The sequence below is a fragment of the Panthera onca genome, chromosome B4, assembly GCF_046562875.1.
Source record: "Panthera onca isolate mPanOnc1 chromosome B4, mPanOnc1 haplotype 2, whole genome shotgun sequence".
NCBI lineage: Eukaryota > Metazoa > Chordata > Mammalia > Carnivora > Felidae > Panthera > Panthera onca.
In genome coordinates this window covers 14,987,376-15,010,095 of record NC_138345.1, presented here as the reverse complement: position 1 = coordinate 15,010,095, position 22,720 = coordinate 14,987,376, and positions in this window count along the sequence as shown.

Here is a 22,720-nt window from a genome sequence, read left to right as displayed (position 1 = left end):
ATTATTAATGTGATTATGTTTGAGCTTATCATCTTACTATTTGTTTTCTATTTGTGCCATTTGCTCTTCATTTCCCTTTTCCTCTTATTCTGCTTTCTTTGGGATTGTTTTTGTCATGGTTTAATTTAATCTCTGTCAGCTTATGAACTGTAATTCTTCATTTTGTTGTTTTGATGGTTGCTTTAAGCAGTAATCAATTCAATAGAATTCTTCCTCATGTTTCCCAGATGTGTTAAACATGAGTCCAGTTCAGTGCCATGTCTGAGAGCTTCTCTGCCCTTATGAGGATATCTACATGATTCACTCTCTGATTTCATTTCGTCTCTGCTTAAATACCACTTTATCAGAGAAGCCCTTCCTGACCTCCTAATAAAGGTGGCTGCCTGAACCTGGATTATTATTGTCTTTTAATCCAGCTCAATTATTCTTCATAGCCCTTATTATCTCATGATGCATATCTCTTTGTTTATTGTCTCTTTCTTCCCACTAGGCTTGTAAGTTTTATTAGAGCAAAGGATTTTTGTTTTGTTCACTGCTGAATTTCCAGTATGTAGAAAAGTGGTTGACACATTAAGCCCTTAATAACTATTTGTTGAGTGACTAAATAAATGAATGATTTAGAGTTGGGAGGAAGACTGATGTCTAGTATAATGTCTAATTTGATCTGTTGCAATATCTGGTCACCAGCTTCCACTTACCTAAACTATCTGCCAAGGTGAGTGCCCTTCCATCTCAGTCACTGCTCTGACTGTAATCTTTTCAGAGTTGTACATTTGCTAGAAAAGGTTAAGCTTTCTAGACAGAGGAGGAATACCCACTGTTGAGGTAAACATTAGGAAAAAGTGTTTGTAGGGCATTTTTGTGGTGTTTCCTAGATTTTTGCATTGTATAGTCCACAACCCATCCTTCTCTTCTTCTTTCATATTCATATTCTAAATTACTGTTGTCACAAATTTTCTAGTACCTCAAAGCTCAGAGGTTCAAATATGTTCAGTATTTAGAAGTCAAGGATTTTTTTTTAAGAAAAATAAATATAGTGATGTGTGTGAGGAAGAAAGAGGAAGAGAAAAAGGAAGAATGATAAAATTTAACATTTGGGCAATCTGGGTGAAGAGCCGTAAAAACTCTTTATATTAATTTTTATATATTTTTATAAGCCTGAACTCACTTCCAAATAAGAAGTAAAGGCAGTAATATCAGGCATCTTTACTTCTACCCCTTCCGGTTATCCCTCCCTATAAGCTAATAGGGTTACAGGTCCTATTGTTTCAGTCTGTCATCTAACTTTGTACCCATTGCCTCATTTCATTTCCCTCTGGCCATACTCCACTTACTGTTCCTGCTGCTCTCATATCCTCTTACCTAGAATCTTGTAACAATCTCTGGAACTGGCCTCCCGAGACAGTCACTCCTGGCTGCCATCCACTCCACATATGGCTATGTGAATGCTTGGCCTGAATTATAGATCTAATCACACTGCTTCTCTGCTCAAAAGACTATGATGTCTCCTTGTTGCCTGCAGAACAAAGTGCCAGCCTTAAGCTTAGAGCTTAATAGTCCTACACAATTATCCCTAGACACTCTGGTCAGACTTATATTCCACCTCTGCCACCCCTCTGTGTCCATCCCATTTGAATACCTGCCATTTCAAGAAAACACATGCACTTTTCTTTTCTCTTTGCTTTATCTCTCATCTCTTTCCACTGAAGGACTTCTTCAAATTTTACTGCCCCTGGAGGTCTTCTACTTCTCCCTAGAGGTCTCCTAGTCAAGAGGAAATTTCTTCTGAGGACTGTAAGTCTATTATAGCACTATGGTTTGTACTCTGTTACAGAGTTTACATAGCTGGCTTCATTTCTAAGCTGTGAAGACTTTGAGAGAAAGCAACTTGTCTTACTCATCTCCATATCTTTCCGATTTAGAACACCTCTCTAGCCTTATGTATAAAGCTAACAAACATTTGCTGAATTGAACTAATTTTGAATCTCATTTTCACCACCCTAATGGCTGTTTCCACATAGCCCTTGCCCATCAAACTGTTTCATTTGAACCATATTCATTTTTTACCATAACTTGCAAAAGACCCAATCAGCTAAATTCTTTTATATACTATTTTGATTACCAAAGGCACAGAAATGACCAGTGTTTTGACCTCTTGAAGAAAATCATGTGGTCTAGGTTGGTGAATGACTATGTTCAGAATAGTTTAGTAAGGTTCTGCCACTGTTGAAATCATGCTTTTTCTTATATCCTTAAGTGGAAGTGCTTATGCAGGTTTCTATCTTTAAAACGCCTACTACAAAATATTGTCTCAAGCACCCTTTCTACAAGACCCGTGATTCACACTCTGCATGTTGGGAAGTGGCTAATTTCAAAGTCAAGGGAACGCATTTATGAAATTTTTGTTTGTTGACTTATGTTATTATTTTGTTTATTTATTTATTTTTTTGGTCACAGATTCCAATCACTGGAACCAGATGTTGTAATATGTCTTTTTTGAAGGGTGCATAAGGAAAATATACCATGATTTCTAAAATTCCTATCAGTTTTATTGGATGTAAAGATTTTCCATTCCCTGAAATATGTCAGAGTGATATTAATTTAAAGAAGATTCAGGGGCGCCTGGGTGGCGCAGTCGGTTAAGCGTCCGACTTCAGCCAGGTCACGATCTCGCGGTCCGTGAGTTCGAGCCCCGCGTCAGGCTCTGGGCTGATGGCTCGGAGCCTGGAGCCTGTTTCCGATTCTGTGTCTCCCTCTCTCTCTGCCCCTCCCCTGTTCATGCTCTGTCTCTCTCTGTCCCAAAAATAAATAAAAAAAACGTTGAAAAAAAAAAATTAAAAAAAAAAAAAAAAAAAAAAAGAAGATTCAAAGCAATATCACACAGAATAATTGCTGACATGTGTGCTATCTGGTTAAGAGCTCAAGTAGTTCATGGATGAAATTTTCCAGAATGTTCTTCTATAAGCAAATGTATGTGGCTTCATTTTGTGAGTTCTTCCCCTATGCAGACACAAGTTAGGGCTCTTTTAATCTGATTTATGATCTATTATGATAGCTTTTCTGAATTGAAAAGTTATAGCATTTTAAAATCAATTGAAATGTTTAATAAGTTTCCATTTGTTTTTATTCCTTCCGTCCTGGGTTTATTATTTTCTCTTGAAATGAATGCTATTTTTCTAACACTTTTATGAGATAGACATTAAATTCCAGGGAAAATCCATTTTTATTATATTCATTTTCCCTGAAAAGATCAAACATTTCATTTCCCCCACTTTTCTGGGGTCTAATTTAATTTTCAAACTATTAAGTATCATTATTTAATTTTGCCTTTGGATTTGTCATGGATAACTAGATTCATAGGTGTTTCTAATCATTCACAAAGCTGATCCTCTGCAGTCCTCCTAAATTTTGAAAGATTCCAGAAGCCTTTGTTACTAATTTCCATATATACTCCTGATCATGTTCCTAAGTGAGTATGCAGTTCTGTTCAATGCTGTGTTTCTCCTTACACAAGTCAGCATAACTTCACAGATAGGGCCAGACACTGACCAGAGGGCAATAGACGCATTTTGTTCATGTCTTTCAGCCCTGAGACAACCCAACATGATCTGACCATAGACACCCGACATGTGTACTTGCTGCTGACAACTTCATTGAATCCTTACAGTCTAGGGGACTTTTCTGCTTTCTGAGTTTTTGAATTACGCAGAGATATCTGAAGGACCCTTTCTGGGTTTTAACCACACATCTGATTTAGATACCTTGAATATACCTCAATCATTACTCCCCCAAACTACCTTCTAATTACTTTCTTATAATTAACTACTTTGTCCCTCCCCTCCCATGGCCTCCCCTTGTCAATTACACTTTGAACCATTCTTGCTGGATAAGTTTAAGCAATTTGGAAGCTATTTCTCAGTAATGATAGGAGAGAGCCTCATATGTGTTGAAACCACTTCAGTTCTTATCTGCTTGCTCTTATGGGATCACATTCTACCTGTTAATTTTAACTTGTTCTCACCCTGGTAATTGTGCCAACGTAATAATTGAATTTTGCTAATGATCCAGCAGTATATTTTAATAGCAGTACATTTATTTACTGGGACAAAAAAAACCCTAAATTACTTCTTTATGGCCCAGAAATTATACATAACCATTCTTATTAAATATTATACACATACCATCGTGTTTTCAACAGCACTTTTCACTCTGATTTTTTTCACAGACTGCTTCTTACAGAGCAGTCGAATCATTCCTATGTATTTCTTCTATTATGGGCTTACCACTACCTGCAAGGGCTCAGTCACCAACATTCCAGCAATCCCTACACTCTGATTTCTAAACTTTTAAGCCAGCTTGGCCTTCTAAGAATACCTTGCCCCAGGCACAGACAAATCCCTTCTCTAAGATCTGAGCCTGCTTACTCCCCAGTGACAGCTAACCCTTCTCACCAAGGAACCATAGCAAGGACTACCTCCAGATATTCATAATTATATGACAGTAGTAGTATGGTTCTTCGCATCTCAAATCTCAGAGTCGTCTTTGATTCTTCCTTCTTCCCAGACTCCATATCCAGCCATTCACTAAGCCTCACTTCAAACATGGAGCTAAAAAAGCATTGCAATGGCAATTGGGGACACAGGTTCTGACCTGGGCTGTGCTTCTAATTTAACAGAGGATCTCTGCTGTGCCCACATTCAGCTTTTTACACTTTATTCCAAACATGATTTACTCACCTTAACTGTAGGTTCCCAGGCTTAACTATAGGTTCCCAGGCTCTGCTCTTCCCTATTGGCCACCCATGCTTCCCACTAGACTACCACACTACTTGCTTCAAGTGCACGGAAAAACATTACTCAAGTGTGGGAAACTTCCAGCCTACAAAGTCTACATAACTACCGCAGGTCACAGGCATAGTTTCACATTAATCAGTTGTAATCCCAAGATGCTGTGTAGTAAAACCCAGAGTTCATGTGGAAGACACTGAGATAAACTTTCTTCCATTTTCAGAAAAGAGCCTGAATTGCCACTTGTCATGCTTTAGATGAGTGGACTATTATTTTACTTAAACTGTGTACAAATTTTGGGGCTTATTAGCCAACATTTTAATCAACTTCTAGATTAGAATTTTCTGTGTTGTATTTCTATATTGCTTTTGTAGTATTTCTGGTTTCTTCAATAAAATATTGATGGGAGTGATATTCTCCCTTCTTGATTACCTCTTAAGTTATACCCTACTATTTGTTCCTATATTTTCTCTCCCCACACAATTGTTAGGCACTTCTGAACTTTAATCTTCAATTTTTACTGAGCTAATAAATGAACAAAGTACATAAAAATGAGAAAAGACTATAGAGTCTTATATATGGAATTTTATATATAACATATAGAAGAAAATATGTTCTAATATTAATGAATTGGGATAGACTCAGAAGACAAATGTATGATTTTTAGTATTTTTAAGTTATTCTTCTTCAATTGAGTCACACTGGACATGGATAAATTTTCATCTTTGATAGAAAAGAGTATAACTTTCTCTGTTAAAATATTATGTTTAAATAGAGAATTCTATTAAAGTGTTTCCAACTGCTAGCATAGCAGAATGGTATGTCTCTCTTCCGGAAGTAATACGATCTTAAAAATTAGTGTGTAACTTGATTTATTTAAAATCATGAAGAGGGGCACCTGGCTGGCTGGATCAGTTAAGCATCCAACTTCAGCTCAGATAATGATGTTGAAGTTTGTGGGTTGAGCCTCATGCTCTGTGCTGACAACTCAGAACCTGGACCCTGTTTCAGAGTCTGCGTCTCTCTCTCTCTCTCTCTCTCTCTGCCCCTCCCCTGCTCGTGCTCTGTCACTCTCTCAAAAACAAATAAACATTAAAATACATGAAAAACTACTAGTGGGAGTGTAAACTGGTAAGCCATTGGGCAATATCCAGTCAGGTTGAAAACATGCCTGATCTATGGGCCCATGAATTCCCATTTTAGCCATATTGAGGCACTGAGGCATTGGGGCAAATATGTACTTTTTTTTTAGCAGGTAAACATACTTTCTACTAACTAAAGGAAATGTTCAAAGATTGAACATTGATACCTGTTCCAAGTACTTTACATCTATAATTTCATTTAATCCTATAGCAATTTGCTATCTTACAAAACTCTTATATTAGTTATAGTAGGTTTCAGTTGATTTTCCTGAAAGTAGGATTCCATGAATCTGCTCGTTATAAGTTTATTTTAAATATTTATATTCACACTGCTTTTTGGAAGTCTTAGTTTATTGGATAAAATTTCCAAAGTGGTATTCACTATAAAGGTGATGAAGCCATTCTGACATTAGCATGAATAATCCCAGTGTTTCACCATTATGAGTGTGTTGTTTTAGGGTCCTTATTTAGGTAAACAATTATACTACATAGGCATAAATTAAATAGAATATGTTGCACTTACATGAAAAAAGGCATACCACTTAGTCAATGGATGAAGACTTAATAATAATGTTTAATAGTATTAACAATAATATTATTATTATTTTCATATTATAATAAATAATATGTATTATTTATATATATTATATATTTAATAAAAATAATAATACTTTAATAACAAAATAATATTAAATAATAATAAAATAAGACTTATAAATGGAGACACTTAACCAAATGGACTGTATGCAAGTAAAAATATAAGTTTTCCTCAAACTTACATGTATTTTGTTTGCATTAAAATTTGGTGTTTTTATTTCTTAGATCTTGAAAAATTTTATCAAAAGGAAGAACATATGAAAATATTTTTAAGTGTTATAAAGGAAGATGGAAAGATGAATAACCGAGCCAGATATTAAATCTTGTTCTAAAGTTGCAATAATTAAAAGTGTGATGTTGATTCAATCAGAGAAAATGTAATGTTCTTTTAGGCTGCATTCTAGTCTAGTGACTCAAGCTTGTCCCTCACATCACATTTTTCCTTGTCTCATTCTGCTTCTTTCTTATTTCTATCGGCTTCATAACCATTTCTTCCCCATCCTTGTTACTAAGTTATCTCATCATGGCATATCTCATCTCTTATTTGATAACCATTGCTTTTTTTTTTCCTTCAAGGGACACATGACGAGCAGTTTGCTTCCATTTTCTGTCGTAAATCTTTCAGATGGACTTTTTTCTTTTCATCTCAGTGCAATGTTCTAATATTTTGATATTGCAGATTCTTTTCATGGATTCCATTTTTTTCTATTTTCTCACTCTCAGTGGAAGAATATTAACAGAGCATACAGTACTTCTATTCACAGATTTCTTTTTACTGTGAGAATCTTCCTGTAAGATCTTATGATTGACAGTTTATTGAAACAAATTTTTAGTAGCAGCAACAAAAAACACATAGAAGCCCAGAGCCATGAGAATTCTGGGAAAGAAAACTTAGTTCCTGTAAGATTTGATTTGTGTTTTACTAGAAACCTTCTTTGGATAGCCAGTTTTCAGTTTTGCCTGTGCCAGTTATAAAATATAGCTGTGTTCTACCAGATGAGTCCTATTGAAAATCCTTTGGAAGCACAGTTTTATTCTATGAATAATCCTTTATTTCATATATGTTAAAATCATCACGATGCAAACATCAGAGTCCAGGAAAATGTTAACTATTGACTACGACTGACTCTATAGTAAGCACTTTTCTCATTAATCCATGTAACAGCCTGTGACATAAGTATAATCCCATTTCACAAACAAGCAAAATGAGTTTTCAAGACGATGAGAGAACCAGTATCTAATAAACTCATTTACCTAGATTCATCCTCTAAGGGGCAGAAAAACTGAGCTTTCCATGAAACGAATAGAATTCTACAAATTCCCCTGACAGTCGTTTAATGTAACCTCTTGGGCAAGGCCTGAATGCCCTTTAGAGCATCCCTGTTGAGCAGTCATTTCACACGTGTTTGAAACCTCTCCTTGACAGGAAGTGTTTTATCTTCCAAGACACCCTATTAATCTGTGATCAGGTCAGAGTTCTCGTTCATATATCATGGGGTTCCACCTCCACAGACCTTGGAAATCATGTCTAGATTCTCTCAAGTAACTACCTTGTAGTTATTAACTTGAACAATGATCACACCTCCTTCTCCAGAAACTAGTTCACTAAGAAGACTTCAGTTTGCCTGTGGGTTGAGATCATGTAGGAAGAAGGGCAGATAGTAATGGGAAGTTACCGGCAGTTCTGATAGATCACACTGAGCACACTTTCTCCTTGGCAGAGCCTCTGAAGACTGACGAGGGGCGACACTGAAGGAGGCTGGCTGGCTGCTCTGGTTTCAGTAAATAGGGCTCTCAGAGCCTCTTCATCTATAATTACCGAGCCTTCTCTTTTGTTTTGCATCAGTACGTTCTGGGTATGTTGCTTTATCTTCAACAATACTCTGTTATGGTTTGAGTTTTAGTGTTTCCCTAAAAGCTGTGTTATTTCTTCATACCATCCTACTTGGATACATTTCACTTCATTCCTTTTCAGTCTGCAGTGACTTCATTCAGAGATCCATAATACCAATTTGCATCTTTAATGAAAACTCCCACTTGCCAAGGGAAGTCTCCTCAGTCTCAAATATTTTAACATTCGTAAGACATATTAGACAGGAAGCTCAGACCTCAATCTCCCCAATTTCAGACATTTTAGAGCAATCATATTTAGTTTGTGATTTTGTGATTTCTAAGAAAGCAGAGAGTTCCTTGAGGGTAGATGTCACCTCTGATGATTCTCTGTCCTGGAGCCAGAACTACATCATTGCTGTACTCAGCACATACTTGTTAAATGAAGAAGTACATTCTACTCCATTTTGTGTCTTGCTATTCGAATCATGGTTTGGGGGGGTTTGTTTTCACTGAAGTGGTAAATAAAATGTCCGTTCTTATAAACACTACTGAAATGATCCCTTGACAGGAGGAAGAGGTGAGGATGTGGGGTTGGGTTAGAGGATAGAAGGAGAGATGAGAGTTAAATTGCGGAACTGGATTAAGAAGGAAGGATTTACACATTGGATGTTGGAGTAGCAAATGGATCTGAGTCACAAAGTGAATGGCAGAGGGGAACATGCAGGTGGTGGCAGCAGTGGTGTGTGTGTGTATGTGTGTGTGTGTGTGTGTGTGTGGAGAGAGAGAGCGAGAATTAGTGAAGGTGGAAAGATACCAGTAATGGGGTATTGAAAAGGAAACAACAGCATAAACCCAAATGGGATAAAAAACTCCATGAGTAAAATAGTGGCACAGAAGGACAGAGAAAGATGTGGGCTGATCCTGAAATAGAGAGCCAATGGAATAGCCAACATGACACCACCCCCCCCAATGAAATTCTTATGAAAATAATGAAGAAATGGAAAAGAAGAATGTTTTAGGTGAATGACAAAATATGAAACAGAATAAGCCAATGTTCATTTAAGGAAATCTCAGAAATATACAGGACAAAAAATGAACATAGTAAAAAGGAAATTGGAAATGCAACTGAAATGAAGAAATATAGCAATCCAATGAAGATCAGTCAAATGGACTGGAAAGTCATGCCCTAATCAAAAGAATAAATGTAAATTTTCAGTATTTATTTACTTTGGAATGAAGCATCTGGTAAAAATGAAGCTCAGAAATGAGGGTAGAATAGCTCTGTGAAACCAACAAATTATCTACCTATCTAGATATCTATATCTATATATCTGGCATATATGTATAAAGGCAAAAACAAGTGTAACAGTTCTATTTTCCAATAACAAGAATAAAAATAAAAGTAACTTAGATCAGTATATATGTTTCATGAAAATAGAAAAATGGCAAAATTGTAAAAAATGTTGCCTCTCCCCAAACATGGGCGTCTTCTTCTATAGAACAAATCTTCCTAAGATGACAGTGACAGGGTCTTTGATGCATTTATTAGCAGCTAGTCATTGAGGGGGAGTTGGAAGCAATCTAAAGTTTTCTTTATTTGTTGACATGTAAATAACTGGGACCAAAACAAAGTTACTTTTGGAGTTCAACTGCCAATGTCCGCCACATAAATCTATAACTTCACCTCTCAAACATCTCTGTTTTGTGCTTTCTTCTTCTCTTTTAGATCATTCTGCTTTTCTAGTAGAACTTCCTTAAGCCTCTTTGCTGATGGTCTTCCCTGCTCCAGACATTTAAAAGATAATCCTGCTCTGAAATCTTTTCAAACACTACCCAGGTCTAATAATCTGAAGCAGTTCTGTTGTCCCTTAACACCCTTCCCAGTGTGCCTTGTAGTCACATTGTGCAAGTATGTGACAGTTCACCAAAAATCACTTTATATTCCCCATATCTGCCTGTGACATTTGAATTCTCGAGAAATTAGGGAAATTAATGGACCACTTATAAAATCATAGAATGTTGGAACCAGGAGGGAATTTCAGAGATCATCTAGTCCAACTTATTATGAGTCATTTGTTAGCAGCTCCAAGGGACTCATCCACAACAAGAAATATAAACAATTAGGGCCTCTTAAAAAACTCTAGAGTAAGAAAAATTACAGGATTCCCCCAAGGAAGGAAATGAAGCTAAGTGCGCTAATTTGGACAGATGCTTGAACAGCATCTCCAACACATGCAGGCACAAATGCAGGGCTATGTTGATTCAATACAGTAGATGAGACTTCAAATCAAACAGAGACATTTATTAGGCATAGCATCATGATTAAGATATGCCCAAGGTGTCAAAGAACTGAAACTGTGTTCCAGAAACATGAGAGGCACAGAATCCAGCTCAGAGAGAAAAAACACACTCCACACAGAGAGTCAGCCACGCTTCTCCTTCTAGATCTGTAGCTTAGTAAGCTTGGTGCTCATAATGTTACTGAGGAACTATATCACTGAATAGGTTTATAAAGAAGACTTGAAAAAACACTCCCCCCCCCCCCTCACCCCCCAGTTTATATGGAATGTACTTGCTAATACCCTTGTACTGCTCTGGGGTAAGAATGTGATTTCCCTAGTTCCTGCTGAGGTCATTAAAATTTATTCCAGTTAACAATTACATTTTCCCCACACAAACTTGACAATAGCCTGGAGCTTTGTACTGTATTCTATTTCTGATCAACAGTGTGGGGGTGTGTGGGAAATCTGCCGGAGCCTTTCTTGAAGGTTTTCTTCTGGAGAGTTCTCCCAGGGCCTTAGCATGGAGAAGCCCTCAGACGAGAAGCCCCAGCTTACATATTGCCTTTGCTGTGAAATCTTTGTCGACCTCCAAAGCCCAGACTGGGCAAGGCAGAGTCAAAGTCTCTTTCCTTGGGTTCTCATAGCTCTTTAGAGAAGGACCAGTGAAGCAATGGTTCCCTGGGAAGTGGTGCTGCTCTGTATAGAGCATTTGGGAAATCTTTGAGAGGTTTTTGTTGTATGATAGCAGGCATTGTTGGCATTCAGTGGGTGGGAACTGGCTTCATACAATAAAGAAGTATTCTGTGTCCAGTATCTGCATAATTGTAAGGTATGATGTGGGGAACAAAGGCAGAAGGAAATGGCAGATAAAATTAAATTTCCTTATAACCTGCAGCCCTTTGACAAATACTTGAGGCTGGCAGAGTAAAACATTTCTCCAGGAACTCCTTACTGTCTTAATGTTAATGCTGTGCTAGAGGGAAAAACAACCTTAGCTTGACAACAGCTGGGCCTCCAGAATCCTGGGAGTCTTCTTTAGCATATGAAAATCTCATTGGAAACTTCCCCTGGACTTTATCTCCCCCAACTCCTAGCATATAACTGGTCTCTCCTCATGGTCCTGGAGCAGCTCTTCCTGCCCACCGGTCCTGTCCCCTGTGCTTTAATAAAATCACCTTTTTGGGCCAAAGACGTCTTCAAGAATTCTTTCTTGGCCATGGGTTCCTGACCCCGCGAACAAAACTATCACCCCCCAAAACCTCAACAAGGTACAGTGAATCTTCCAAGAGTTCAGCTGCCATCTAAATTGAGAGAAGACTGCACATTGTTTTGTTTGTAATGTTACCGAGTCAGTGGCAGTGCCAGTTGTGATATTTGACCTGCCAATATCTGTCACCTCTCTCATTCCGTCCATGTAATTTTTTCAATGGTGGAAAACCTGGGAAAAGGGACGAGCATCTGTTTTATTATGTCTGTTTTATTATGTCTATTTTATTTTATCATAACTTACATTCCTTTTGATGAGGGAGCATAAGGCAAGCCAAGGACCAAGAACAAGCTAGCACACCCCCTACCCCCAGGTGGGATATGTGTGATGTTCCTCAGGCACTCCTGGCTGCCCAAGAACAAAGGAAAGGACAGAAAACCAATGGTTAACTGATAGAGTTCAGTCATGCAGGACATGAGTCTCCATCAGTTTATAAATATCTTAGTCAATTATAATAAAAAAGCAATTTTATCAGTAGCCTCACTTCCAGAAACTGGAGACTCAGTTTCCTAGAGCCCCTAATATCATTCTCACCTCCATAGTGATGTGAGAACAAAGGCAAGAAGAAAATGGCAGGCAGAATTACATTTCCTTATAACCTGCAGCCTATCAACAAATACTTGAGGCAAATACAGAGTATAACATTTCTCCAGGAACCCCCCACTGTCCTAATGTTAATGCCTTACTAGAGGAAAAATGACCTTAGCTTGACAATAGCAAGGCATTTTAGGAATCCTCTTTAGCATATCAATGTCCTTCTGGAAGCTTCCCTTTTGACTTTACCTCCCCCATCTCCACAGTATATAACCAGTCACTCTTCACAACCCTAGCGCAGCTCTTTCTACTCACCAGTCCTGTCCTCGTGCTTTGATAAAATCACCTTTTTGTACCAAAGATGTCTTCAAGAATTCTTTCTCAGCTGTCATCTCCGAACCCCCTCCACCCTCTTAAACCCCATCATTTTTATTCCTTCTTTATTTTACGATCAGGACACTGCCCTGATTTTTCTGGACTTAAATATGTGAATATATATTGTCTGTGAATTTCATGGCAAGACAATAAAGGAGATGCTATAAATAATTACTACAGAAAGAGAACATTGGGTCTGATATGGAGGAGGTGGAAAGAGCATGAGCTTTGAAGTCATATCTGGGTTCTAGAATGGTCTCTGCCACTTACCAGTTTTTGGAATTCAGAGATATTACTTCTTTATGTCACCTGTTCCTCATCCTCAAAATAACAGATAATATAGCCACTGTGATTTATCTAAGTTCCTGATATGTATTGATGCCCAGTATTTACTCTTTCCCTTTCTTTCACTCAGTCAACAAATATTTATTGACCACATACTTTGGGCAGGCATTAGTTTAGCTGTGTATATAAACCAGTGAACAAATGAAACATTCTCTGGTGTAGTAGAGGGCACATCCAAGTGGTGGGATGTCATGTAGTTTCACTATTTCACATGAATTCTGTTGCTCTTACCACATTTAATTATAGTGAATTGAAGGTATGTGACAGTCTGTGCCAAATTACTCACCCTTGAAGCAGGAGTAATGTTTATTCACTTCTATATCCTGGGCAACTAGCACAATCTTCCGCTCTCAATAGGCCTTGATAAATATTTTTGAATGGGATTGGATTATCAGATATTTTCCTATTAAAAACTTTAAACATCAGAAATCCTAAGACTTTAAGTTTATGCAAAAACACAAGTGAAAAATGGAGCATAGTGAGGATCAAGGACATTCTTTGCATGACTCCAGAGTGTTTGTGATGACCCAACCTTTCTTTTGCTTAGTTCCATATCAGACTGGGGAAGACGATGCCCTACTCTGGCCCTATTGTGTGAAGAGTCCATAGAGCTGGTGTGGGGACTGGGGACAGATGTTCACTTTGAGCCTGCACAGCCCTTTCTTGTCCATGTTATCTGCTTGGTCTCCCCTGTGTCTGATTCCAGGAACTATGCAGGTGTCTTTCCCAGGTCTGTCCTATTGTTGGAATTCATGGTTTTAGGGTCAAAGGGTGGCCGAGAAATAGTACTTGGAGAGAGTATGAATGGAACGGATGGGACATTTGAGCTAGGGCATTGACATGCATGTACATGAGGTACCTGTGGTGTCCCATAGATGAGGCAGTAAGTACAAGGTCAAGGGTGCAGGTCATAGGTAGATCATATTCTGCTGTGGAGTTCTGAGGAATCCCAGAATCCAAATGGAAAATTTGTAAAGGTAAATGGGTAGAAATAACTTCTTTAATGGTTTGTTTCCATGATTTGTAACTTCCAAATACTCCCATGTGCAATATGGGCCTCCATTTTTCAGTTTGCCCTGGGTCCCACAAATGTTAAAGATGGTTCTGCTTCCGGTTCTTCCCTTCTAATTAAGTTAGAGCACATACAGGTGTGTATGTAGTTATTTTAAAGATGCTGCATACGGTATTTCTCTGATCTTATTTATTCTAGCAAAAAGGAATCAAAAATAATTTTTTACCTATCTATGAGAGTATTATTTCTTTCTGTACCATTAATCAAAACTTTTATTTTCCATTAGGTTGCAAATAGGATTCCACATTTCAATAAAATTGTCACATCTATTTTTCCTTTGTATAGCATATTTCCCCCTGAGGATGAAAGGATCTCCTATTCTTAGGTTCCAGCATGATGATTATTTTGTGGCTAAAGATATCCTTAATATTACTGGGATTTTCTGTTTGAATTTCTTTGGGTAGAATCTTTGTAAGAATTTCTTTAAGAGAGAGATATGTGCATTTTTTTTCTGCTATATAACGTACCCTGGGCTATTTTCTCAGTGTTTGCATATTACATGCAACCTAATTATGAAATAAAGTTCCTGTCGGGCTAGTTGCTAGCACTTATGATTTTTACATAGCTGTTACAAAGACATTGATATGTAATGGTCTAATTTGTGCTGATCACTGTGCATTTCCTAAAGATATTTTCCATGGTACATATTTTAATAGAATGATTTTATTCTTTTTTATTTATATGATAGATTCCCTTTTGGATATATGCTCATAGTTTAAAATGTATATTTCAGCTTTTTCATTTCGTATGTTATATATTGTATTATGTATATTATTAATATCTTATATAGGCCATTATTAATGCTTCGTAATTTTCTATTGTAACAGGTTATTTAATTTTGTCTGCTATAATAACTTTCTGTTAGTTCTAGTATATTTTATTAAAGTATTAAAATAATTGTACCCAATTATCATTTTTAAAAGATTTTGAATGGAATTCATGTTGAATTCTGAGCCATTTAGTGTTAGGCACATTGCTTCTTTCATGTGAATTAGTATACTCATCTGGCCCTTCTCTGACCAATGCAATCAAAACAATCCTTCACAATACAGCTTACATATTACCACTGTCATAACTTTGACATTCATTCATTTATTTATTCAGTCATTCGACAGAATTTATTCAGTGGCCATTATGTTATATGAACAGTGTAAGTGCCGGTGATAAAAGAGTGCGTAAAAAAACCCAAACAACTAGCCTCTGTTCCCAGGGTGGAGAGATACTACTCTCGTCATCGCACTTACCAGTCGATAATTTTCCAACTGAGAAAGGAACTCAGAAGAAAAGGAACAGGGCTCTCTGAGAAAGATAGTGAGCCAACATGGACCAGCCCTAGATCTCACAGGGTAGTAATTGTAGATCCAACTCAGCAGTCCGCCGGTGAAGTTCGCACACCTCTGATAGATTGCTTGCCAAGAAGGATGCAATAATCCTCCGTGTCTGTACGCGGCGCTCTTTGCTCTATGACTTTGCTGCTCTTCCCAAAAAGGGTACAGTCTATTTCCCCTCTCCCTGCCTCTGGGCATTGGAATTGCTTCCACCAAGAGAATGTGGCAGGAGTGATGCCCTACGAGTCCCAGAATCTAGGCTTTAAAAAGTGGTGCAATCCCCATTCTTACTCTTGTGGAATGTTGCCTGATGATTCAATACAAGGAAGTCTGGTCTGGCCTATTGAAAGGACAAGGAAGGACCGCGTGGAAGAGAATGGAAGCTCCCAGCCAACAGCCAGAACCAATTACCAGATGCATAAAGGAAGTTCTTAGACCAACCAGCTTTATCTACTCATGTGCTGCCAGGTGACTGTAGTCCCATGAGCAACCTCAGGTGACACTAGCAGGGAGAATCACCTAGGTGATTGTAATCCAGATGGCTGAACTCCTTGGTTAAATCTATTCCTAGGGCTTTTATTCTTTTGGTGCTTTTGTAAATGGGATTGTTTTCTTCATTTTTTGGTCATGTTTTGTTGGTATATAAAAACACAACTGACCTTTTTAAACTGAGTGCACATAAAATATTGGTTTCAGGTGTACAATATAGTAACCAACAATTACATACATATAAGTTTAGTTGCCATCTTTCACTGTACAAAATTATTACGATATTATTGCCTATCTTCCCTGTGCTGTACAGTACATCCCCGTGACTTATTGTATAAGTGGGAGTTTGTACTTCTTAATCCCCTTTACCTGTTTTGCCTATCCCTCCACCCTCTTCCCCTCTGGCAATCACCACTTCTTTATATTTAGGAGTCTTTTTCTATTTTGTTGTTGCTGTTTGTTTGTTTGCTCTTTAGATTCCAGATAGAAATGAAATAATATGGTGTGTGTCTTTCTCTGTCTGACTTATTTCATGTAGCATAATACCCTCTATGTCCATCCATGTTGTTGAGAATGGCAAGACTTCATTCTTTTTGATGGCTGAGTATTAATATTTCATCATGTAAATATACCACAACTTCTTTATCCATTTAACTATAGTTGGAAACTTAGGCTGCTTCCATATGTTGGGTATGGGAAATAATGCTGCAATGAACAATGGGGTTCAGAAAACTTTTCAAATCAGTGTCTTCATTTTCTTTGGCTAAATACCCAGAAGTATAATTGCCGGATCGTATGGCATTTCTCTTTTTAGTTTTTTGATGAAGCTTCATACTGTTTTGCACATTGGCTGCACCAGTTTGCATTCCCACCAATAGTGCACAAGGGTTCCGTTTTCTCCACATCCTTGCCAATAGTTGTTATTTCTTGTCTTTTGGTACTGGTCATTCAGACAGCTGTGAGGTGATACTTTACCATGGTTCTGGATCTGCATTTCCCTGATTATTGGTGATATTGAGCATCCTTTCATGTGCCAATTGGCCATCTGTATGTCTTCTTTGGAAAAATGTCTATTCAGGCCCTTTCCCATTTTGTAATCAGTTATTATTATTATTATTATTATTGCTATTAAGTCATGGATTCTTTATATATTTTGAATATTAACTCCTTATCAGATATATCATTTGCAAATGTGTATCCCCATCTACTAGATTGCCTTTTTGTTTTGTTGATGGTTTCCTTCATTGTGCAAAAGCTTTTTAGTTTGATGTACTCCTGATTATTTATTTTTGCTTTTGTTTCCCTTGCCTAGGGAGACATGGCCAGAAAAATATTGCTAAGGCTGATATCCATGATATTACTGCCTATGTTTTCTTTAACGAGATTTATGGTTTCATGTTTTACATTATGTCTGTAATCAGTTTTGAGTTTACTTTTGTGTATGGTGTAAGAAAGTGATCCAGTTTCATTCTTTTGCATGTAGCTGTCCACAGTCAAGAGGGATATATTCCAGGGATGCAAGCACTGTTCAATGTACACAAATCAATCAGTGATATCCATCACATTAACTAAAAGATAGTTATGATTATCTCATGAGATGGAGAAAAAACATTTCACAGAATTCAAGATTCATTTATGATAAAAACAACACAAGGAATACAAGGAATATATCTCAACAATACAATATAAGGAACCTATTGCAACATAATAAAGCCATAAATGACACACACACAGCTAACATCCCACTTAATGGGGCAAAACTAAAAGATTGGAAACAAGACAAGGATGTCCTCTCTAACTACTTTTATTCACCATAGTACTGGAAGTTCTAGCCTCAGCAATCAGATAAGAAAAAAATATAAAGCATCTAAACTGGTAAAAAGCAAAACTGCCACTATTTGCAGATGACATGATACTACATATAGAAAACCCTAAAGACTCCACCAAAAAACTACTAGAACTAATAAATGAATTCAGTAAAGTTGCAGGATACAAAATCAATATACAGAAATCTGTTGAATTTCTGTACACTAATGACAGAAAGATAAAATGGGAAAACAATTCTATTTACAATTGCATCAAAAAGACTAAAATACCTAAGGGTACATTTAACCAAGGAGGTGAAAGACCTATACCCAAAAACTATAAGACATGGATGAAAGAAATTGAAGATGACACAAATAAATGGAGACGCTTTGTGCTCATAGATTGGAAGAATTAATGTTAAAATGTCCATACTACCCAAAGCATTCAACAGATTCAGTAAAATCACTATAAAAATACCAAAAACATTTTTCACAGAACCAAAACAAAAAAAGTCCTAAAATTTGAATGGAACCACAAAAGACTCAGAATAGTCAAAGCATTCTTGGAGAAAAAATAAAAGCTAGAGATATCAAAGCCAGATTTCAAACTACATCACAAACACTGTAATCACAAAAGTATGATACTGGCAGAAAAATACAGACACACATAGTAATGGAACAGAATTAAGAGCCCCGAAACAAGCCCACTTATATGCTCAATTAACCTACGACAAATGCAATGAGAATATACAGTGGGGGAAAGAACAGTCTCTTCAAAAATGGTGTTGGAAAAGCTGCAGAACTGATGTTTGTACAGGCTTACCTTGAAGGTATTGTGGGTTTGGTTTCACACAACTATAGTAAAGCAAATATCGCAATAAAGCAAGTCAAATGAATTTTTTGGTTTTACAGTGTATATAAAAGTTATACTATTTTGTAGTATATTATTTGTGCTTTGTACACAAGAACATATGTTTTAAAAAATTTACATACCTCAATTAAAAAAATATTTTATTGCTAAAAAATGCTAACCATCTTCAAGCCTTTAGTGAGTTATAATCTTTTTTAAGAGGATGGCCTTGCCTTGATGTCCATGGATACTGACTGATCAGGCTGGTGGTTGCTAAAGATTGGGATGGCTGTAGCAATTTCTTAAAATAAGACAACAGTGGGGGCGCCTGGGTGGCTGAGTTGTTTAGGGGTCCGACTTCCGCTCAGGTCATGATCTCACAGCTTGTGAGTTCGAGACCGCCCCACCCCCCCACCCCCCATCGGGCTCTGTGCTGACAGCTCAGAGCCTGGAGCCTGCTTCAGATTCTTTGTGTCCGTCTCTCTCTATGCCTCCCCTGCTTGTGCTCTCTCTCTTTCTCTCTCTCTCTCTCAAAAATAAATATTTAAAAAAATTTGGAAAAAAAAAAATAAGACAACAGTGAAGTTTGCCACATTGACATATCCTTTCACCAATGATTTCTCTGTCACATGCTATGCTGTTTGATAGCATTTTACCCACAGTAGAACTTCTCTCAACTAAGTTAATGTAATATTTTAAATCATTTGTTGTCATTTCAGCAGTCCTCATGGCACTTTCAACAGTACATTCCATCTCAAGATTTCATCCCATCACTTTGTTTGCTCATTCATTAGAAGTAACTCATCATCTGCTAAAGTTTTATCGTGAGATGGCAGCAATTCAAATGGAATAATGAAAAAGTTTGAAATATTGCAAGAATTACCAAAATGTGACAGAGACATGAAGTGAACAAATGCTGTTGGAAAAATAGTGCCGATAGACTCGAATGACACAGGGTTACTACAAAACATCAGTTTGTAAAAACCATAATATCTGTGAAGTGCGATAAAGTGAAGCTCAATAAAATGATAAATGACTATATGTTAATTTCATATCCTGAAACTTTCCTGAAACCATTTATTAATTGTAACAGTTTTTTTAATGGAGTGTGTGGGATTTTCTATTTGTAAGATCAGATTATCTGCAAAGAAAATTTTACTGACTTTCTGATTTGGATGTCTTTTATTTCTTCTTTCCTCCCTTCCTCCTTCCCTCTCTCCCTCCCTGCTTTCTTTTCCTTCCTTCCTTCCTTCCTTCCTTCCTTCCTTCCTTCCTTCCTTTTCTCTCCCTCCTTTCCTTCTGCCTAAATGAGACTTCCAGTATTGTGTTGAATAGAAGTGTCAAGAGTGGGTATCCTCCAGAAAAAAAAGCAGGCACGTTGAGCAGAGTCCTACACCACTGGGGAAATCAGGTACTCACTCACATTTTCTCACTTTTCCATGTGGGAGAAATCAGAGTCTGAAGAGGTCTCTCCTGGCCCTGAGCTGTGCTGCCTTGGGGGCAGGGTGATGCAGGTAATATGAAACTGTTATTCTTACTCTTTTCAACGTGTCTATTCTCAGATTTTTTGCCCTAACACGGTCCTGGGGCTTCTCCACTAGACTCCCAGGATCCCACAAAGGTGCTCTTATCTGTGGATGGTTGTCAAAATTGATGATTTTGTGTGGGATGACAGCTGAAAACCCCTATTTCACCATCTTCCTGTTGTCACTCCTAAGAACTTAGTTTTCTAAATCAACATGTATCTAACTGCACCTGCAAGGGTGTGCTGTCTTCTTGTGGAACTTAAGTAAAATTTTCCTCTTGTAATTTGAGGTCTGTATAGTAATCAGATTTGAGACTGTTACAAAGGGCATTGTTGTATAGTTAGGCATAAGTGTATCATATCATCCTTAACTAGACAGTGCATTCCTAACCGTAGGGAAATGAGAGAAAACTCATGAATGAAGGGAAGTTTGAGCTAAGCTGAAAATGCATGGTGGTGGGGTGGACATGGAAGGCTGCCATTTTGCTGAAATCTCTTTAGTTCCCCAAGGATCCTATGTAGCATGTTTCTTCTTACTCCCATGTTCTTACAACTTCCTATCACTAGGTTTTCCTGGAGGAAACCTGAAATCCCATTAATACCATTTCATTGATTCACTTCATTGACCATGGTTCTCAAAAGATTTAATATTGAAATATGGCATTTTTGGAACTGCTATACTACACCATGCGTTATACCTACATGCACCTGCTCCATAACTTCTGTCTTTATTTTTGCTCTCTTGGGCAAAAGATGAGTGGACTAAATTCCATCCTTCTCTTTTTCTTGCTTTCTCTGGCAGGTTGTGTTATACCCTTACAGAGTGAAGCTCAAGTAGATTGCCTTGTTGTTTTGTGAACTTTCTAATATTCTTCTATGTGTGTAAGTTCTGTCTCCCCAGTTAGACCATAAGTTTACCCATGACAGTTTCAGTGCATTGCTAATGGCAGAGACTCAACAATTGATTGCTAATAGCAGAACTTTTTTGCTTATTTAGCAAATATTTATTATGTGACTACTATGGGTTACCCATTTTTATTATTGCTTGTAATATATCTATGAAGAAAGTGGACAAAGAATCCTGCCTTTGTAAAGTTTATTTTCTGGTAGTGGAGCCGAATAATAAACATTGGACATAAGCAAGTAAATGATAATGATTTATTTGCACATAAAACATTAAACCAATGATCTTTATTCTGATAATTCTTTTGTTGAAAAGTACCATATAAATCCAAGTGAGTTAATTAATTAATTAATTGAGAGAGAGAGAGAGAGAGAGAGAGTTGAGGAGAAGGGAAGAGGGAGAGAGAGAGAGAATCCCAAGCAGGCTTCACACTGTCAGCACAGAGCCTGACTCCAGACTCTATCCCATGACCCTGGAATCATGACCTGAGCCAAAATCAGGAGTTGTATTGTCAACTGACTGAGCCACCCAGGTGTCCCAAAATCCACGTTAGTCTTGGCTAAGAGTCCAGACTTTGATTTCTAGATCTAGTTGACCATTATTCAGGACATAAGATCCATTCCTAGATGTAATATCCGTACAGTACACACAAGAAAACCAAAATACCGATTAACTCTCTTTACACTACTGTTGTAATTACTATTGGAATTGAGTTGCAAAAATGAAAGGGGGACAAGAAAAGACATAACAAATTTGCATATGTAAAGAGGCAATGTGGCAATGATAGGTGGATATTGGAACCCAATTCACCAGCTGCACTCACTATACCTTCAGGTGAAGGCAGGAAGATAATTTCCCCAATCTCCACCGGGTTGTTTCTAACATCTTTAAGGTTGGCTGGAGTTCTAAATTCTGGCAGTGGATTGAATTTCTTCCTGCTTCCTTCTATCTGACTCTCTTTGAAAAAGAAAAAGAAAGGAAAGGAAAAGAAAAGAGGGAAGAAAGGAAGGAGATAAAGGAAGAGAAAAAATCCTGTCGCTTTAGTGCTTACTGTCATTCACCAGACTGTGAGCAGTTGGTTTACAATCTTCTTCATCCCAAGACCCACAACCATCCTGCAGGACTCCAACATGTGCATGATCCTTCTGACATCCTGGTCTCTCAGTTCCAGGACATCGTCATTTCCCAGGCTCTTTCTTTTATGCGGTCACTCATCCCTGCGGTCACACTATGTAATGTGTCATCAGAAACTGTCCCACCTCTACTGCCATTAAATTAAACCTCCTACTTTTGGACATCTGTCTCCTCCTCTTCCAGCCTGCTTGTTAGATTACTTTCACCATGATTACTCTTCAGTCTCATTGGAATGCCCAATCAGCAGAGAGACCTTTACACTTCGTCACTCTTGTACTATTATTTTCTTTCTTACCCTCCTGACCAGAGATTCTTATATCTAGCCTTTCAGTAACAATCTTGTAAATAAGCCTCTTGATTTCCTTTTTGTACTACTTACTTGTAAAGGTCTTGCTATTTTTCCTTCATCTGTACATGACCAACTGAGACTTGATGGAGAAGGTTGCAACAA